This window comes from Passer montanus, unplaced genomic scaffold, assembly GCF_014805655.1.
Source record: "Passer montanus isolate IOZ18808 unplaced genomic scaffold, ASM1480565v1 scaffold12, whole genome shotgun sequence".
Lineage (NCBI taxonomy): Eukaryota > Metazoa > Chordata > Aves > Passeriformes > Passeridae > Passer > Passer montanus.
In genome coordinates this window covers 5813888-5833076 of record NW_024358722.1, presented here as the reverse complement: position 1 = coordinate 5833076, position 19189 = coordinate 5813888, and the positions used below count along the sequence as shown (strand labels likewise).

The 19189-nt window shown below is 40.6% G+C and overlaps 1 protein-coding gene across 1 annotated transcript in view; it reads left to right on the top strand.

Annotated features, from left to right (window-relative positions):
- The first annotated feature begins 11603 nt into the window (after positions 1 to 11603).
- Positions 11604 to 19189, top strand: part of LRFN2 (leucine rich repeat and fibronectin type III domain containing 2) — a 151183-nt gene continuing 143597 nt past the window's right edge. The window contains exon 1 of the mRNA XM_039697898.1: positions 11604 to 12025. The gene's annotated coding sequence lies outside the window, so the exon portion shown is untranslated. The remainder of the gene's footprint in view (positions 12026 to 19189) is intronic.

The window sequence follows — 19189 nt, the reverse complement described above, 5'->3', positions numbered from 1 at the left end:
GCACAGCTGAATGAAATTTAATTTGGTCCATTTAATTTTCACAGGTTTTTTTGCAAACCTTGTGACTTAACAGGTACTGAAACTGATAGCTTTCATATGAAAATCAGTAGAAATAATATTTTAAAATAGATCTATTTTCAATATAATGCTCTCTCTATTAGAAAAATAAGGCTATTTTAAATTTTCCTCAAAATTTCAGGTTTAGACAGCCTAAGTATGAGAAGAGTTCAAACCTCTGGAGCACATTTACCCTGGATTGGTCTCTCCTTTCTGAATGAAAGTAAAGACAACTACTTCCTGAAGGTCTCTGTATATTAGTATCATTCTTTCTTGTCTCATAGCTTTGTCTTACTTGCATAGTTTTCAAAACCTGATTTGATGGAGGCTCTGATTTCCTATCAAGATTAATAACAGGTGGCCAAGTTGTGATTTAGGTTTAAATTTTAGATTAGGATTATATCTCAGGCTGAAAATGAGAAGGAAAAATATACCAATTAATGTTTAATAAATAATTTGGGAAAAGGTAGAGAGGGAAGCTGTTTCTTTTTCTGGAAAGCACCTTGTGTCTCTAGCTGGGTTACATTTGTAGTTAACTGTCTGAGCCCTTGTACTGCACCTGAGGAGAGCTGTACTCTGTGTGAGAGTGTATAAATGAGGTTCACAGCAAATGGGTTCCTTTCTTGCTGTATGAAAAGAATGTACTTGGCAGTACATGTGTCTATTTGGCTAAATTATTGAAATACACACCTCAAAGAGAAGGAAATTTATCAAACATCAAAGTAAATGGCCAGCTTTATGTGTTCAGTAAGGTCTGATCCAAAATCCACCGAGGGAGGTGAAGTACATTTCTGTGTGATTTGAAGGGCTTTGGTCCGTGAAATGTCAATGGTTTGACAGCTCAGATCAAAGTTGTATGGACATTTGCATGCCTGACAGTGCAGTTGAGTGCTTAGTGGGCTTTTTTTGCCGGGCTTGAGCAGCTTTGGTGTCTGCTTGTTACGGGCAGTGGTAACATCAGTTCCCTAAATCATCAGCTTTGCATGGGTGTCCCCTTTATCCAGGAATTAGGGTGTTTTCTATCGCGTAATTTCACTCTTGGCCTGTCTCAGCAAGACTGCAAATGTCGTGTGCATGCATTAGGGTAAACACCTGCACTAACAAAGGCATTTCCAATTTAAGTAACTGGATAGTCCAAGAACTGAGTGGAAGCCTTAATTAATTATTTAAACGGAAAATGAGTTTCATTTCCCGTGACTAGATTTTGTGCCAAGCCATGGTAGCTCTTGCTGTTTATTCCCTGGCTTATGTCTTTTTGGATGCTGTCTGTGGCTGAGCCATGGTCCTTGTGTAAATGAGCAGATCTTGTTCCCAGACAGAAATATTAATTGAAAGTGACATAGCTGCTTTCTGGTGTCTGCTTGTGTGTCATACTGCTGTGCAGCCAGTGATGGGAGATGGACCTGGAGCCACCACTGAGCCCCCACACAACTGCAGGTGTGGGAAGGGAAGGGAAGGTCTGTGCACTGGATCTTAGTGCTGCATGCTGCCTTTTCTTTAATATCTACCTCTATTTTTGTTCCTCTCTCCTCTCTTTAAGCAATGGTGTGTTTGATCAAAAGAAATGTGCTGCCAAAATTAGAACATATATATATATATGTATATAAATGTCCCTTTCTTCTGCCTGCATACATTAGAGAAAAGCACTTATACAACTCACGTGAGAGCAGAAATAATTAGGTGTGTGATTGCACATCAGGCTTCCCTAAATACATTCTCATCAGACATTCGGGAAACATTGCAATTTTATTACCAAGGGAAGGCTTTGCTTTTATTATTTTTGTAGGGGTAATTGTTTTGGGTTCTATAAAATACAATCTTCTAACTAAAGAGAGTGTTTGTTTTGAAACCTTTGGCATGAAAGAAATTAACATTTCAGTTTCACAGCTTTTACAATTGTAGTGGGTATCTCTATTAGCTGGTGTGAATCAGGAGTTTCTGTTATGTTTATTTGTTTACTAGCACCCACCTCAGGTTTGCAGCCCTCATGGTTAAAACACTTGTATGAGATCCCGGGAAAGCATTCAAAAAAAATTTGCACACTTCAGTGATGTCCCACAAAATGGTTTGTCCTGCCGGGTGATGTTGAAAACATCAGCCCAGAATAGTAAGGGAAAAGATTACCAAAATTTCCTTCTGTCCCTTTTGGCTTCCTCACCAATTCCCTTTTTGAGTTCCCTCTTTTTCTTTTCTTATTTTTTTCTCTGGTCTCTTGTTTTCATTCAAATTCTCTGTTCTTATACACATGTAAGTCTCAAAACCCTTTGTGATGCTCCCTTTAATTCTCTGTTTTCTTGTTTCATGCATTTTTCTCTTCACATTCGATTTTTTTTTCTGAGTCTATAGTTTTTGTTGTATTCTGTTTTGTTCTGCATTTTTAATGTTAATTCTGCCAGGTTCCCTGTCTTTTCCCAGCAACCCTGGGAGACGTGACAGAACTACCTCTATTTCCTTCTCTTTCTCCTCTGCAAAACAGGAATTGAACTCTTAGGACGGGTTGCAAAGAAGCTGGCCATCATCAGGGGAGTAAACACACAGGGGAATTTGTACCCTTGCTTTCCTACAGCACCATCTACTCCTACATGTAGTATTGGAGCATACCTGAGATCTAGAGACCAGGATGCTTTGGGGTGCCTTCAGCCCTCATCTTTGTCCCTTTTTAAGGCACAATGGTATCAGCTTGGTGGCATCTATTTGCAGTAGGTGTAAGTTCTTCTGTAGCCAGCTTCTAGGCAGGAATAGAAGCTTCCAGTTAAGCTACAACAAGTACAAAGTATAAGTACAAAGTGTAATGGTAGAGACATCCATTAATTTAATGGGTACTCCAGGGGTACGGGAGGGTCCCTCATGGGATCTTGGGTCATCAGACATCCTAAAGCTCTGCTGCTGGGGACAGTGTTCAGATTATGATCAAAGGGCCCAAATCAGATTGCACAGATTAATTAATCTGTCTGAAAACCCATCTAGTTTATAAGTTCTGTAGACAAGTAAGGTTCCATTTGTAACGTAGTTGGTCATGTGTGGAGTACTGCAACCTTTGAAGGACACCAAAGTCTCTGAGGCAGCTCTCCAGCACAGCTGCCACAGAATTTGTATGCATCCCTGTGTATGTATGTACACCCACATTTGTATATATTCTCACACTTATCGAGGTCTTATACATGACTAAATTTCATCCTTTAATGTTCAGCTGTATCTTCTCTCTCAGTATCCTCTACTTGCATATATTGCCAATCAATGCCTTCTAAATATCCATTTTATGCCCAACAGAGACAATGATTTCCAGGTACAAGACAAACAGGGAAATATTTCAGACTTCTGCTCTGGTGACCTCATGTTCAATCCTATGTACAGAAATCAGGGCAGCAGACAAAAAGAAAGCAAGAATTGCTCATTCTGGTTTGTACATTTATGTGCCTGGTTTCTTAGAGATTTCTGTAGCTATTTCAGAATAATTTCCTTTTAACTTCTAGGGAGTATTTACTTGCTCTGTAGTGAACCAAATTCCAAGCCTTATTGTATGTCTTTCTTGTGCCTGTAACCACAAAGGCGTTTTCTGTCTCTCCTCTAATACAACTATGATAAAGACACAGCAGTGGATCAGTATCCAAGTTCTTCTGAAATTCATATTTTTCTCTTTATTCTTCTCTGAAACTGAGCTTGCATTGAATAATGTTAGATAAAATCTCTTGAGGTAGATCATATAATGTAGGACAGGTACCGTCCAAGGAGGACTCAATGAGCTGAAAAAACATAACAGCACAAGAATCTCATTTAGTGTGACATAGCTGTGAATATTTGACATTTTATAAGGAAATACAGAAATTAGGTCCATCTTACTATCTGTACTAGGAAGTACAGATTTTCTTACTTGTGTAATCTCTGTGAACACAGAGGTTGAGGAGGCTGGTGAGGAGAAGCAGCAGCTCATGAAAAGATTGTCCAACCATTACAGAGCAAACTTATTGCAAAAATTGAATTCCCAAACTTTTTGCATTGGGTGTTAAAATACTGGGCTGCATCACACATGCCTTGCAATAGATGCTCAAGCTTTTAATACATGAGAAAAGTTTTTTCCTTGTACGCTTATCGCTTACACACTTTGTTTCTTCAGTGCCTCTGAGCAGAAGAACAGCAGAGGGAAGATACTCTGAGACACCCTGGACATGCAAGGTCTAACTGAAGGCCAGCTCCCTTTTGGAGATATAAGAGCACAGAGAGCAGTGAAAACCATGTCAAAGGACTCTCTACTTAGGTTGTTCTTAAAATGCTGTCTTTTTTTCATACTGTGCTTGAGATGACCTGAAACCTCTGAAATTACTTTGTGTACCCTGTTCTCCTCACAACCAAGGAGTTCTTGCTGTGCCTCTTTCTGATCACAGTTTATATTTATGTACTTTGACTTTGCTCTTGCATTTACTGAGTCATTTTGAGACAGCTGTCATTTTTCTCTTTGATTTCTCTTAACTTTATGAAGTAAATAAGAAAGAAGACATGAAGTAAGAATTAAGAAGATATAGACTAATTTTCTCCTTCCTTCTTTTTCTCTCTTTCCTATTTCTTTAAATAGGAACTAGAGGCTGAGAGAGGAATCCAAATCACTTGTTATCTTGATACTGCTACTCTGCAGTACCACAAAATTTCCTCTTCCTCCTTTATTTGGATGTGCTCACCTGGGTTATGAATGGAAGCAGGGACCACACCCATGCATGTCCTACACTGGCTTCCAAGGTCTCAGGCAAGAACCAGGAAGAATTTGTTGAATCTCCCCTCTACATATCCACACTTCATTAGCATCAGTCTCGGGAAAGAAGGATAGAAGAGGGTAGGCCTGAGCAATAATTTGGGAGGAGTAAGGAGTCCATCTTCCCCCAAGCTGGGTCCCAGCAGATCAGGCAGAAATCATGCACTGCATTGCCTCTGAGGCTTTCACAACCTCTTCTGTTTCCTTTCCCTTTCTGCATCAAAATGTAATAATATTCAGGTTCCAAGTCAGATCCCAAGTCATGCCTAGTTTGTGGTTTTCTTCTTTTCTAACCTAAATATTTTGTAATATTAGGAATAAAACCCTCACTTTTTGCATCATGCTTAAGCTTCATTAAGAAAAATATCACCTTGTATTATTTCTTTTGCTCTGTGTACTACAAGCCCTGTGCTACAATCTTAACTCACTTCAGAGGTCTGGGATCGTTCCTTTTAAGTACCTGATTCCATCTTTGGCAAAAGTAGTAGCTTTCAGACACAAAAGTCACCAAGAAACGAAATGCTTTGTGGCCAGGAAGAATTCTTCCCACAGTTTGCAAGGTTATTGACAGATTCAGGTTACCAAGATTATTGACAGATTAATTCCTTTGGCACCTCCATGCTATAATGTGACAACTGTTAGCAAATACTGACTTTATGGTCATGGCTTTAATTTTGGTACAAAATAAAGATTTGCCCAAAAGATCCTCACGTCCGCCAATTTAGTTACAAAATTTTAACCGTTCAGTTCCATGGCTGAGATAAGCAATTTTGAAAGGACTAGAATGATTCCTGAACAGCTTAAGGAGCTGACCTTGTCCTAGATATGGACTCTTCTTTATTGTATGCCAGTCTTGCATGATTAGCATAAGACTGGTTTCACAACATTACCCCTGGCTGACAAATCCTCTCTGAGGGTTACCTGTCCCCAGCCTCTCACAATTCCTCTCTCCTTAAAGGTTAAAAAATGTCAAATAGCCTTCTCTTCTTCCAAACTTGTTTTTAAGTAACAATTAGAAAGCAAACTGAGATCTGTAGCATGTAACAAGGCACGAAAACAAATGACTCAGCTGGTGCAGACATGAGATTGGCAGGGGAGTCACAACAGCAGGTCCCAGCCAGGACAGCCTGACCTCCCCTTAAATTGCTCCTATTGCCATTGTAACAGGAGATCACAGCCTAACAGCACCCTCTCCAAAGAGGGACCCCCTGCTGCATGGCAAGTGCACATATCCTCTTTCAAGAAAGAAAAACCTTGGCATTTCTTATTCTGTATGGAAAGGGGGTCAAAATATAGAATGAAGATTCATATTCACACTCCTCTTGTGCCATGCCTTTATTGCACTGGCATCTGCTGCCCCTCTGGATTTCCGTGCTGACTGGGAGTGTTCTGCACAGAGTGTGTCGATGCCAGAGGTTGCAAACCCACCAGGATGAGGCCCTCGTGGGCAGGCGGCAGAGTACTGCTGCCTCCAGGGGTACTGTGGAAGCTAATGCTGTACTTTTCCTCAAACTAAGAGAATAGGGAAAGCACTACCAAGGCAGTCTCCTTATTCTGATGAACACTGTGCTAAAACAGATGTCCACTAAATAAGAAGTTTATTTATTTGCTTGTTTGTTTTTTTTTGTTGAGTGAATAGATTACACTGGTCTCAAGGGGCACTCATTTGTCCCCAGTAGAACCAGTCCACTTGGCTGGGAGAAACTTCTGCTATTCCTAATTCTGAGTTTTCTGAACAGGACATGCCCAGCTGTAATTCATAATTATCTCTTTGAAGTTTTGATAACATACCAAAGTCTTTTGAGTAACAAAATGAGGTGTGGTATTTTTTTATTCTTAAATAGCAGCAGTTAAAGATATAAAGAGATTAGGGAGTGAATGCGCCATCATTAAATCAAGGTTTAATCATTGACTGCCTTTATAAAATATATATTTTTGCAACACCCAATATTATGATGATAGATGCAGCAGCCACAGAGAGGATTTCTGTAACTGAGGTTATGCAGAAGGTCAAATGAGATGGCCATAATGATCCCTTCTGGTCTTAACCTATCAATCAAAGGGCATTAAATTTTACTTACTGAGCTGGACATGTGATTATGCAAAACAGAAGTACAAGGATTTTCCTGCTTGTAAAGGGAGAACCTGGAAAGAATAATAACCCTGGGATAAAAATATTATACTGACCTTCTTTCAGATCATCTACAAAGTTACAGTGGGTCCTTTTAAGGTTGGCACAAGTATCCTGGTTATTTCAGATGAGATGAATTCTTAGAATGGAGTAGATTATGAATATATAATTTATTCTTTGACCTGAAATAACTTTTTCTTGGTATTTGGAAACCCCTCTGCATTTAGCTGCATGATGGACAATGAAAGATTGCTGAAGAGTTGAAGTATTTTAATGAAGTTCATGCTCATATTTTGTTGTGATATTAGTCTATGCTTTTTATAACAGTATATTGCAAAAGGGACCTTCTGTAATGCTTTTGTCTCATCAACACCCTCAAACCCCCTTTTTCTTGCCCTGCACTGTAAAATAGCACCTGTTCTCTGTTGGGTGTCTGGGTCTAGAAATTTGGATTAAGTGTTCCCCATGCTAAGATGTAAGAAACTGAAAGAAAGCACACTTAGTTTGTCTGTTGGCTGGAGCTGCTTTTAAAAGCAGAGGGATGTGTGGGTGGAGGATGTGAGAAGGAGATTTTGTACTGGCATATACATGTGTAAACAGATATTCAATGATTTGTAAAGAGCTGAGCTGTACAAGACCCAAGAAATATACAATCTTTCCCCAAACCTCCAATGTTTGAAAGCTGGTGGGTTCAGCTCCTGACGTTTGTTTTTGTCAGTAGGGCCACAGACTAAAGGATTTTTAGACTGTCTTTCAATCAGTGTAATTGATTGGCAGCCACTGATGAAATGGTCATGTGGACCACTGCTGACAGCTTCGGTTCGGAAGGGAGTGGGCAGGAAATGGGAATCACCAATGTCTACAAGCACATGCTAAATTGTATTGTCAATCAGATGGCCAAAGGCTTCAGTGTTTTTTCTGCTAGACTTGGAAAGGAGAGTGGTGTTTGCAGCAGGTGAAATTGTCCTGGAAGTCTCAAAAACATCTCAATTTTATTTTTGTCTTGCTCTGCTATCCTAGTTCAGTTTTCTTAGGTTTTGATGTTATATCTGGCACTGTACGTCAAAGGAGAGGGTTTCCATTGCGAAATTTCTCTGTCAAGCTAGGTCTTTTCAGTAATTGACACTGTTCAAAGAAACTTGTATAAATGTGATTTTAAGGATTTAATGAGTTTTATGAGTCTCTTTTCATAGAGAGATTATGCATTCTGTTGGGGCACAGGATTTCCTGCATCACTGAAAGCTTTAGCTGCTCAGCAAGATTCAAGGAGCAAAAGTTAGACATCTGTAATCCTGCTCTCCCATGTATTTTCTAGATCTAAGTCAAAAATGGAAAACTGAACCTTGACAGTTCTTTCTAGGAGTGAGCACTGTGATTCTGTGAGATGATCACAACACAGGCAGAATAAGACTTCTTCCCATCAAGCCCAAAGACTTGGCTCTTTGGGCTTGATGGGATTTCTCTGGAGGTGGAAATAACAGCAGATGTAGTTCAAACATCCTTGTGGGCTGACTAGTTGCTAGGGCAGGCCTGGAGAGAGGGGAGGCCTGAGCAAAAGAGATGAGTGGAAGAGGTAACAGCTAGGAGGACCAAGAAAGAAAACTGTTGATTCACTGAGAAGCTCCTTACTTGGGAGCAAAGCAATATATAAATACCAGAGATGGTTAGTGAAGAGGAGAAGCTGAGGGGCAAATGCCAGGGAATTCTGATTAAATTCTAAAGGGCATCACAGAAAGCACCCTGGCCTCACACATTGGAGACCCATAACACCACAGCCTCATGTAAACATTTATTTTTTGGTGATTTTACTTTTTTCCGGGGTTGTATCATCTTTATTTTTCATTGGGAGTTTTCACTGTCAAAACTGTAGCTGATAAAAGATTTTTGGAAGATTTTTGGAGTGCATTGACAGAGTACACTGATTTCTGTCACTGCAAGCAATATTTTGCTTTCAAATCAGACTCTGAAACACTAGTCTCAGAGTCTATTATTAATTCTTGATGTCATTAAGAGATGTCTTCTTGTCTGTGATGCACTGACATTTATTTTATAAGGCACTGACATGATTAAAGCTTTCATTCGATTTTCCAGCCTATATGCTGGCACAGGGTTCCCAGGAGTTATGTTTAAAGTTAACTTTCTAAATTTGTGTTTCAGTCATCTATAAATGAAGTAATTTCTTAATATAACACCCACTTTGGCACCTTTCAGCTTCTCAAGTCTTCCTTTGGCCTGGCCGCTTGCTTCAGTGCCCAGTGGGATTACTGACTGTGGTAACTCTTGGCCTTCCTCCCAAGAAGGGCCCTTCAGCACTGTGCCACATAGAGCCAAGGAGAGCTGAATAGGCTGAAAAACAGGCAACTGCTGTCTGTGCAGCCCCTCCTCATCTGTTTAACCACAGACTGGATCCTGTGTGTGCTGAGCCTGCAGCTTGCACCTTGGGGATAGAGAGTCACTGGGAGTGCAGCAGGCACAGGTCAAAGGAGTGACACTGGTAACAGTAAGGGATCTAAAGTTTGCAGCAGAATCTGCCCCTCTGAGAAAACCCCATGCATTCCTCTATGCAGTATTCACAAAAATATCTTCAAACTTTTCAGTTCAGTCTTGGCTGACTTTTTAGGGGCCAAATTTGATACCTGCATATTATTTGTGTGACCTGGTTCTTCTACTTGCACTGGATAACCTCTTGAAGTACATCTGATGTTTCCACCGGGAGTAAGGAGTAAATGAGGAGAGTAACTAAGCTAGATGAGACTATAAAAATATATTTCTTACCCTTCAGAATAAAATACTACAGCTCTTTCTGAACTCTTGGCCTTTTTTTCACACTGGGATGTTTGCAAAGTTTCAGAAGATTTTACTCTTTAGATCTTGAGTGCCTTAAAAGAGGTGTACTTGACACCAAATACAGAGGACCTCAGAATCAGACCTTACATGTTTAGTCTGGATGTGCAGAAGCAGACTGTTTCACTGCTCATGCCTCAGTGCATTAACTAATCTTTAAAGAACAGGGATTAAGGAGAAGCTTTGCCCCTGAGCAGGTTAGCCCTGACTGTCTAGCACCGGCTGCAAAACTCATTCAAATTCCTCAGAGGTGTGTAGTGCTGATCACTGTCCAGGGACAGAACACTGGACTAAATGGACCATAGGTGTGACCCAGGGCCACAGTTTTCAGGTAAATTTCCACTGCAAAAATGATACCACTTTCCTGGTTTGTGAGTTTTTTTGGTGTTTGTTTGTTTGTTTTCTATTCCTTCCATGTGCATTATTAGTTCTTTCTGTTGATGTATTGATACTGGTGTGTAGTAAGTTGAACAAGATGGATTTTTTTCCTCCTCTTTTGTAGCCAGTGCTCATCTTTTTCCTGGCTCTGTCTAGGAGCCTCTTCAACAAAGAGAGGCAGAAGAAAATGAGTGTCTCTGTGTCAGGAGGGCTAGAGAGAGGAACCCACTGGTTAATGGGAAAGGCTAATCAATCTACATGAGTTCTTTTACCTCAGTTCAAGTTTTATTTAGACATTGCAATAATGTTCAGTACAAAGGGAGAACAACTACTACTTTCTTGCCATCAGCATTAGAAATAATGCTATTTAACATGGGCAACCCCTGTAAGTCTTCTCCTCTTTGTTATTTATGTTTCTAAAACATAGCAAGGTAAAATTGTTTCCAGTATTAAATAGAATGAATGAAGCTGACAGTGCTATTAGAATCATAGAATGTTTTAGGTCAGAAAATACTTCTGAGATCATCAAACCCAACTGTTAACACAGCGCTGCCAAATCCACCACTAAACTGTGTCCCTAAGCACCACATATGGTTTTATCTATCTTTTCTTACATTGATACAGATATATATGACTTCCACTATAACATTTCAAGCATCAGCACCACCTGAGAGCTCAACTGCAGCTTATGCATTTTGCAGTAAAATTTCTCTCCTCTTCTGTCTTCCCTCCTCTTCCTCCGCCCCCAGAGGACTGACAGGCTTTCTACTGACAAATGTTGAGTGTAGCTCCTGAGGATTTAGCATGTCAGGCTGTGTCTACACAGCTTAGGTTTCTATTATTATGCAATGGCTTAGAGGGCAGTGCTTTGCCACATAATTACAGCGCCAATCTCTGTTAGGACCAGGAGTTTGGATGCCTCTTTCTGTACCAGCTATTTGCCTCCTGCTCACTTAGGAGTCCTCCCTGACACTCTTACTTGTTTATTAGCTTCTTTTTGTACCCGTGTTTCATCTGGTTCCTAGTTTTCTTCCCTTTCCTATGGTACATATTTGTTTATTTCAGAGGTGAGGGGTCTGACTGAGTCGTGCCTGCACGGATTCCTATGCAGTACAAAGCACTTGCTGCATGTTGCATCGTCAGAAGAGGTAAGAAGAAATTCCTGAAGCTGCCTGCTAGTTCTCTCGGGTTTTTCACTCTCTATCTTTTTTTTTTTTCTTTTTTCCTTTTTTTTTTTTTTCCTGGTGTGTGCACATTGCTTGTCTTACAAGCCGTGCAGGCTCTGCCATCTAGAGCACTTTGTGAGATCACTCCACTTTGCTGTTTTTCCTTCTTCCATCTCTGCGTGTGACTGTGTGTCTCTGTCTCTCCCTGCCTCTCTTCCCCCCGCGGTACGGCTCGCCCCCCACCCCAACACACACACACACACACAGAGGAGCTGGGCTTGCTTGTATGAACTTGAAGACTTGCAACACTGAAATGCATGTGTTACCTTGGGATGCACTAGGATCAGAAAGCTCAAAAACCCTGCAGGCTGCTTAGTCCTCCAAGACTGGGTTTTTTAAATCACATTGAAAAAGAACAAGTTATTCACTCTTTTTTATTCTCTTTTTTTCTGTTTTTTCTCTTTCCTTTTTTTGTGCTTTGGATATTACTGAACAAGGAGTCTCAGGGATTGACACGCTCAGACTTCACTGAATCAGGCTGCATCTGACAAACAATCTCGTCTACATTTTGGTTTGCTAGAGATCAACTGGGATTTTTCTGATTCTATCTTCTTTTGAATAAAAGGATGCATGGAATAGAAAGAAGGTCTAAGTGCCTGTCTGAGACTATTTTACCAAACCTGGGATAAATGTTACTTCTCAAAGGTAAGTGCAAGGTTTTTTTCCTATGTATGCATAAACTGTGTAGTTTTAACATAAACTATATATAGATATGTACCCAAAACATTTTATAGACAGCTACCTCTGATGGCAAAAAATGTCTCAGTCGAGCATCTTACAGCATTGGTGAAATGCATAACTTTATCTCTCTTTTCATGTTAGCTTAGATAAAATTGTTCATGTAGAGTAATCGATCTCAGTTTGGTTTCTGCCTCTCATGATATGAAAGGGCACTTCAAAACCAATAGTTTTTTTAAGAGTCAATAGGAATTTTTTTTATAGTTTTTAAACAGTGATGGAAAAATATTTAAAAGAAAGTATGATAATCTAGTTTCTAATAAAGGAAGAATTGAGGAATAGAGTAAAGCTGTGAAAGCAATTTCAGCTTTCTGAGGAATTAGTAAATCCTATAAAGATAAGGAAGAACTTTGCTGGACAGATCAACTCTGCTGTGTATAAAACCAGAGTTTAAAAGTGAGGACCTTGGCAAATGTCACTTGAAGAAACAGAAGGCATAGGAGCAGCTAGAGAAGGGAAGGCAGTGAGGGGTGTGGAGGGGCAGTGGGCATCCACTTCAGTGTCTGCTGTCACAGAGGCTGCTGTTCTTGGTAAGGTGATGCCGCTGGTGATGGATGTCCAGAACTGGCAAGGTGGGCATGTGGGGAACGGGGTACACAAACAGGTATATGCTCTGTCATGTCTGTCTGACGTCAGCAGACATATATGCTCTCAGCAAGATTAAATGTACTGAGAATTGGGGTGGGGGAAGCATCTAAGTGGCAGCACAGTACAAGATATAGCAAAATGGAAACTGAATCTCTCTCTGATTTGCAAGGACATATGTACATGTTTGGGATACAAAACAAGTGCAGGACTGAATAAAATAAAGGTACTAATGGGGTAAAAGAAATTGGCAGTGAAGTCAACAAGTCCCAGTATGGTAGATTAGTCACTGGAAATGTAAAATGGTCAGTTGTGGTAGTGTATGTAAGAAAGGGTTCTTAAACTGGGCAACTCCTACCTACACAGAAGAGACAAATAATATTGATTTGAAGCAAAAATAATTTTCTCTTTTCAGACTGCCTGATCTACTATTTTTGGGGCAGTGCCATGGAGATATTAAGAAAAATAAGGTTTATTTTATCTATTCCATCTTTGGGATTACTATGACAGTAAAACTCCTTTGATGAGAAGAGGGAGGGAAACAGTAAGCATCATATCAGTCTATAAAGTCACAGTTAATTAAATTGACATCTCTTAACTTTATAATACAATGTTCAGCATGGGTAAGTCCAGCAGATGCAGCACAATTTTCATGGGGATTTTCTGTTCCTCCAGAAAGAGGAAACATTGCCATGTAGGGGATCAATTTCATATTGGACCTTGATGTGTACAGAGACTGTACTAGGGCAAATTTAGGCTTGTGATGAGAAAGAAGAGAGACAAATAATTGCTTCCACTCCTGCTGCGTTTCAGGCTGGTTGCAGTCCCCTTGTTTACAGCTTGCTCTGTGTCAGTGGTGAGTTTGCATTGCCCAGAGATCACCACTTGAGCACAACAGAGCGCTTCTCCTGTGCGCTCTGCTCGGAGCTGCCGCGTCGCAGCACCATGAAGAAGAGCTCCAGACCTTCCCTGAAACTGCTTCTAATTCTCTGGGAGAGAAGGGATGCAAAAAAAAAACCTGTCTTGGAGACAGGTAGCAAAAAATTAATGCTGAATTTTTTTAACCCATGAAACCCAGCAAAGACCTGCATCGCCTCTTGGATCAGAGATAGTGTCTGATCTGCTCTTCCCAGCACAGCTCTGGTTTCTTTAGGGTAACTCTGGACCAGGTGTGTCCCAGTACATATTTGGCTGTGTAGGGCAATGGCACGAAGGCAAACTGGCCCCCCTTGGTGCACCACAAAGGGTGAGAAATGTGACCAAGGCTCAGAGCCCCTGTTTGCTGCTGTTCTCTCTGCCCCATGCTGCACTTCACAGCTTTGGTGCTTCTTACTTAAATTTACAATTGGGCCATTACTGACCATTTTTCCTAATGGAAAGTACAAATGTCATGTGTAGCCTTGCCCCGTGGCCTCCACTTTGCCTGCTGCTCAGGTGGACCCGAGCTGACAGCCCCCAGCAATCCTAGTCAGAGTGCTTTACTCCCCCTCTTTGCTGAGGAATCTGACCACTGACTCAAGTTTGCAATGTGATGATTACAGACCCATCTGATCCACCCTCTCCCCCCAGTTTGTTTTTTTTTTTTTTGTGGGTTTGTTTTTTGTTTTTGGTTTTTGGTTTTTTGTGGTTTTTGTGTGCTTGTGGGCAAAAAGCAAAATGGGAGGCTGATTCAAAATTATCAAGGTTTAACTCATAGTAGGCGGGAATATTCTTCAAGTGATTTAACTCCCTGCTGAAAAACCTGTGGACTGGAAACCCTTGAGGCTGCATTTGCTACCTCAGAGAGATGAGGGAGGGGATGATGACGGTGCCTGTTCACTCCCAAATCCCATTTTGCATTGCTAATGCATTTCTGCCTTGACCTACAAAGATCACCTGTGGGAGAAGAGGGGTAATTTGTTCCATTTGTGTATTCAGTCTTTTTTTTTTCTGGCCTGAGCAGTCAGCCTTACTTTCTTCATGTTTGTGCAAGTGTGCTGTCATGGGTTTGTTTTTGTGGAGAGGCTAATAGGTGCAGAACTGAAAAGCAGTAACACTCTTTCTGAAGGAAGACATCTGTGGCTCCTTCAAACCAGTCCAGATGACTCTGGAATTTATTGTCTGACACCAAATAGGCCATTGCTTGTATTCTCTTTTCCTTCTTTTGTTTTACCACGTAGAATTTTACTAGTTCTAGCAACTAATTCTAGCAATTAATTCTAGCTACTAAGGATCTCACCAAGGGGCTGGGATTTACTCTGTCAGTGTCCAGAGGCCACGTGTGCTTGGGAGGGGATGAACAGCTCCCAGTTATCAACTGAAACTTGTGACAAAAGGCAGGGTTTTATCTGAGTGCACCAGAATAAAAACAAACCCCACGAATGACAAAGCAGCGTGATGCAGCGCTGCAGTGAAGGGCCAGCTGTTACTGCCTGCCCAACCCAGCTCCACCTGGGATGCACAGAGAGAGAGAGGAAAGCCTGTAAGTGGCACTTCTGATTCTAGGAACTCAAACTACCCCCTGCGTGGCTAAATGACAAACCCTGGCATGAAATTAACATACCTAAACATGTCATTAGAAGGCCCACAGTGACGTGACATGGAAAACTGGGAAAAGGTTGTGTCATTTAGAAGTAGTTCTGCATCCCTTGCATCAGTGATTGTCACCATACTTCAGGATATTTTTTCTTTTATTTGTGATTTTTCTCTCTTCCTGTCATTTTATTTGTCTTACCCATGATATGGGTCTCTGATAATATCCTCATCTTTATGGAAAAACACTGGTGACGAATCCAGGATGCCAACTTCAGCATATAAAATGAGCAGCAGCAGTAAAAGTCATAAAACATCTTTTCAGTTAAAAAAAATGCTGATTTGAAAACATGGGAGAAGGAAAAAGATGTGCTGTCAGGGTCTGCCCCCATGCAGAATCACTATTGACCTACATAGAAAGCAGAGCTGAGTGGGAGTTTTCCAGTATAAATGTTTTTTGTTTTCACAGGAAAAAATATATATATAAAAGACAGAAACATGATTGGAAAATGGTCAGTCTTAGGAATTTTCTGACTAAAAAACTGTAGGAACACCATTTGCAGAACACCTTACCTTCCATTATTGCTGGAAGATAATTTTTATTATTTCTTTCCAGTTCATGCATTTTGCATGAAAACTGGAAATAATTCATATGAAACTTGATCATAAAATCCCATTTTGCTAAAGGACAAGCAAATCTGTGAGTTGAACTGGAATTAAATTCTGGCTCATTAGAAGGCTTGCATACCTTCAGTTTGGGACAAGGAAACTGTAGACATTGTCATTTTGACTCAAGGAACCAGAAAACTTTTGCCTGCCAAGCCTTACCTGGAAATCAATTTATTTCACCAAATGGGATTATTTTAGGGGTGTCTTGGCAACAAATGCTGTGAGATATCAAGGCCTCTGAGAGCTTGCTCTTGAAATAATTTGTCCAGCTATGGAAAACATATGCACTGAGAGGATATGGCAGCTAAATAAGAGCAGGTAGGAGGGGATAGCTGCAGCAATAGTATAAGCAGTACAATGGAGCATTTAGGAGGCTTCTGCTAATCACACCTCAAGAAGGAACAGGTCTCTAATCCTCTGGAAGATCTACTGCCACTGTGGGGTTATGGAAAGAGGTGAGATAAGGAGAGGGTCCTGGAATAGCAGTAAATCCAGGGTCCTGGACAATGGTTGGTCGGAAGGTGAGAGGTAGGGCTGGTGCATCCCAGTGCATAGGAAGGCAGATTCTGAGCAGAGCAGAAGCTGGATTAAGGATAAAATCAACAGAAAGTACATGATGGCTGAAAACATCTTGTCTATTTTAATAGAGCTAATGTTGCACTGAAAATCCCTGAAAAACATGCATGTGGCACTGGTGCAGAAAATCACCAGTGTGACTCTTTTCCTGAAGCCAGAAGAGGTAGGTGACAGTGGTGCATAGATCTTTATGTGCAGAACTGAGATAAATTGCTGCAGTTGTCCAGTTAGGACAGTAGAGTTTGAGCTTACTTGGCTGGGGGAAAGAAAGACTGTGAAAAATCTAAATTTAATCAAGTCACATGGATTGTGGTGACCAGGCATGATTGATCTGGAGAAAATACATACATTGATGGACAAGTAAGGAATTTTTCCTCCTTTACCTTTAGAGGAGCAATTTGCTTTAACAGGATGAGGAGCAAAGGGGCTCAAAATGGCACCAGTTACCAGGAGCTCTTAGCCATTCATTTGTCATATCTAAGCTCTTCAGAAAAGCTTCAGTCTACATGTTGGTCAGAATGAGTAATCCTCCTTTTGTTACAGCCCAAAGATAAAAACTAAGAATGGGAAAGGAAAGGAGGATGTCTTAAACATGCCACATCCTCTGCTGCAGTGGTAGGATGGATAGGCTGTGATTATCAGCAAGACAGCAGCACCTGTATGGGTGCTACAAAGGAAGAACTGGTTGTACTAGGATTCATATTAGATTCCTCAGTCAACAGCTTTAAAAAAATCTATTTGCCCTTTCAGTACAGAATGAAAACAATGAGCAGTCAAATGGCAAAAGGAAAAGTCAAGAGAAAAAAAGTGCCTGTCATGGCTTGTTCAGCATTTCCTGTCTGGTTTAAAAGTAGCCAAAAACAAATGTCTGTCTCCTTAGAGATAAATATCAAAACCTTCCCAATCATTCAGTAGACATTTGATCTTTGTGAATATTCCTGTGAATAACTAAACACACGTGACACTCAGAAAGCTCTGCATGGTTTGGTTTTGAACCAAGAATATTAAACTAAGAAAGAAAAAGGCCAAACTGTATTGATAGAAAATAAATTATCTGGACTGAGACTATTTTGTTGATTTCCTAAATTGAGGAGTACTTGGCATTTTGTATGACTTATCTTTAGTGTAAGTGAATGTTATCACTGCTGCTGGCAGATATTTACTGTATATTGGTTTTTAAATAAGGGTACAACATTGATTACTTGCTCTCCAAACTATTGACTGCATTTTCTCCCTGTTGTCAGGTCAGATAACTTATCTCCTCTGGAAATGTTCAGTAGAAAAACGGGAAAATGTGTTTGTTCCCAGAAACTCTCATGAAAAGGATCAAGGGGTTTTGTGTTTTTATGGTTTGGGGTTTTTTTTTTGAAAGCTGCCTATAATCAAAATATCTTGTAATTATCCCTGAAAATTGACAAATTCCTCTATGAGTTATATGAATGTTCACTAATCCCATTTCACATGACCAAGTAGCCCACTGAGGCATGAATCCTTCAGTTGACACCCACTTTGGAAGGGTAGTGTGATCTTTCCTTAATAGTGCAACTACATCTGTTCATGGCTCCACAGACGTATTTTGACAGTGACACCTTCTTGAGATGAGGGGGAAGGTTGTTCATGGACTTCACAGTTCGGCTGCGTGGCCAGGAGTCTCACAGAGAATGAGCTTTCCTCTGTCCATGGTCTCCCATCACCCTACCCTGATTGGACCCAACGTGCTCTGGCTGGTGGGAGAAGTTTTAGGAGCATTAATTAATAATGTTTTCTTCCCAATCCAGGGGTGGGTGACAGCAGTTTCATGTGAACTGGAGAGAATTGGTCATACTGACAGAGAGTCGGAGCAGACAAACTGAAGTGCAGTCTGATTAATATTCATGAGAGCAAATACCCTGAGAGCAAAGAGAATAACATTGGGAGAAATATTGGAGAAATTTGCTAGGATGAGGGGGAAGACAGAAAGCAAAATCAGCTGTGGTACAGCTAAGAAGATGTTTCTGTCTCTTTAATTATTTGTATGACACTTTTTTCCACCAAGCCAGAGTACCAGGCTAGGCTAAAGACAGACTTATGTTGTGTGTCATTGGTCACACTGTACATAGCTGATACCTCTCTCAGCAGCTTGAGGTTGTTTTGTTTTTCACATCTAACCTGTTATAGCCTTTTGGTGAACATGAAAACATGTACTCAAGCCCTTTGTGCATTTGTTTTTGATGTCCCAGTCTTTCACCTCCTTGGATCAGTGAGTTGAGTGGAGAAGTTATTTTTTTTATTTTTCCTTGGGACAGAACACAAAGAGTTTCTTATAATCAGCTAATACTTTTAACCACTCAATTCCTAGTAGAATCTAGCAACAAGCTTTCAAGTTAATGTGAGAGACCCTCTAAAATATACCAAGTCCCTCTCCTTATGATATCTTTTCCAGAGAGTGTGCAACTGATGGGATGAGATCTTTCCCTTTTGTGCTGGATGTCTAATGGCTGCATTTCATGCTCATCTTAGTGGTTTTATTTACCTCTTTTACAACTTTTTCATTTATCTAATGCTATGAGCAGCAAAACAAAGGCCTGTGATCACCTTGTGGGTCTTTGTCTCACAAAACCTCACTACATTTTGGATTGTGCCAAGAAAAGGAACAAATCCATCCTCCTGTAAGACGGCTGAGATAGGACATGGTGAATTTCTGTGCACTGGTGACTTCTATCCTATGTCAGTGTCCTACAACAGAATGGA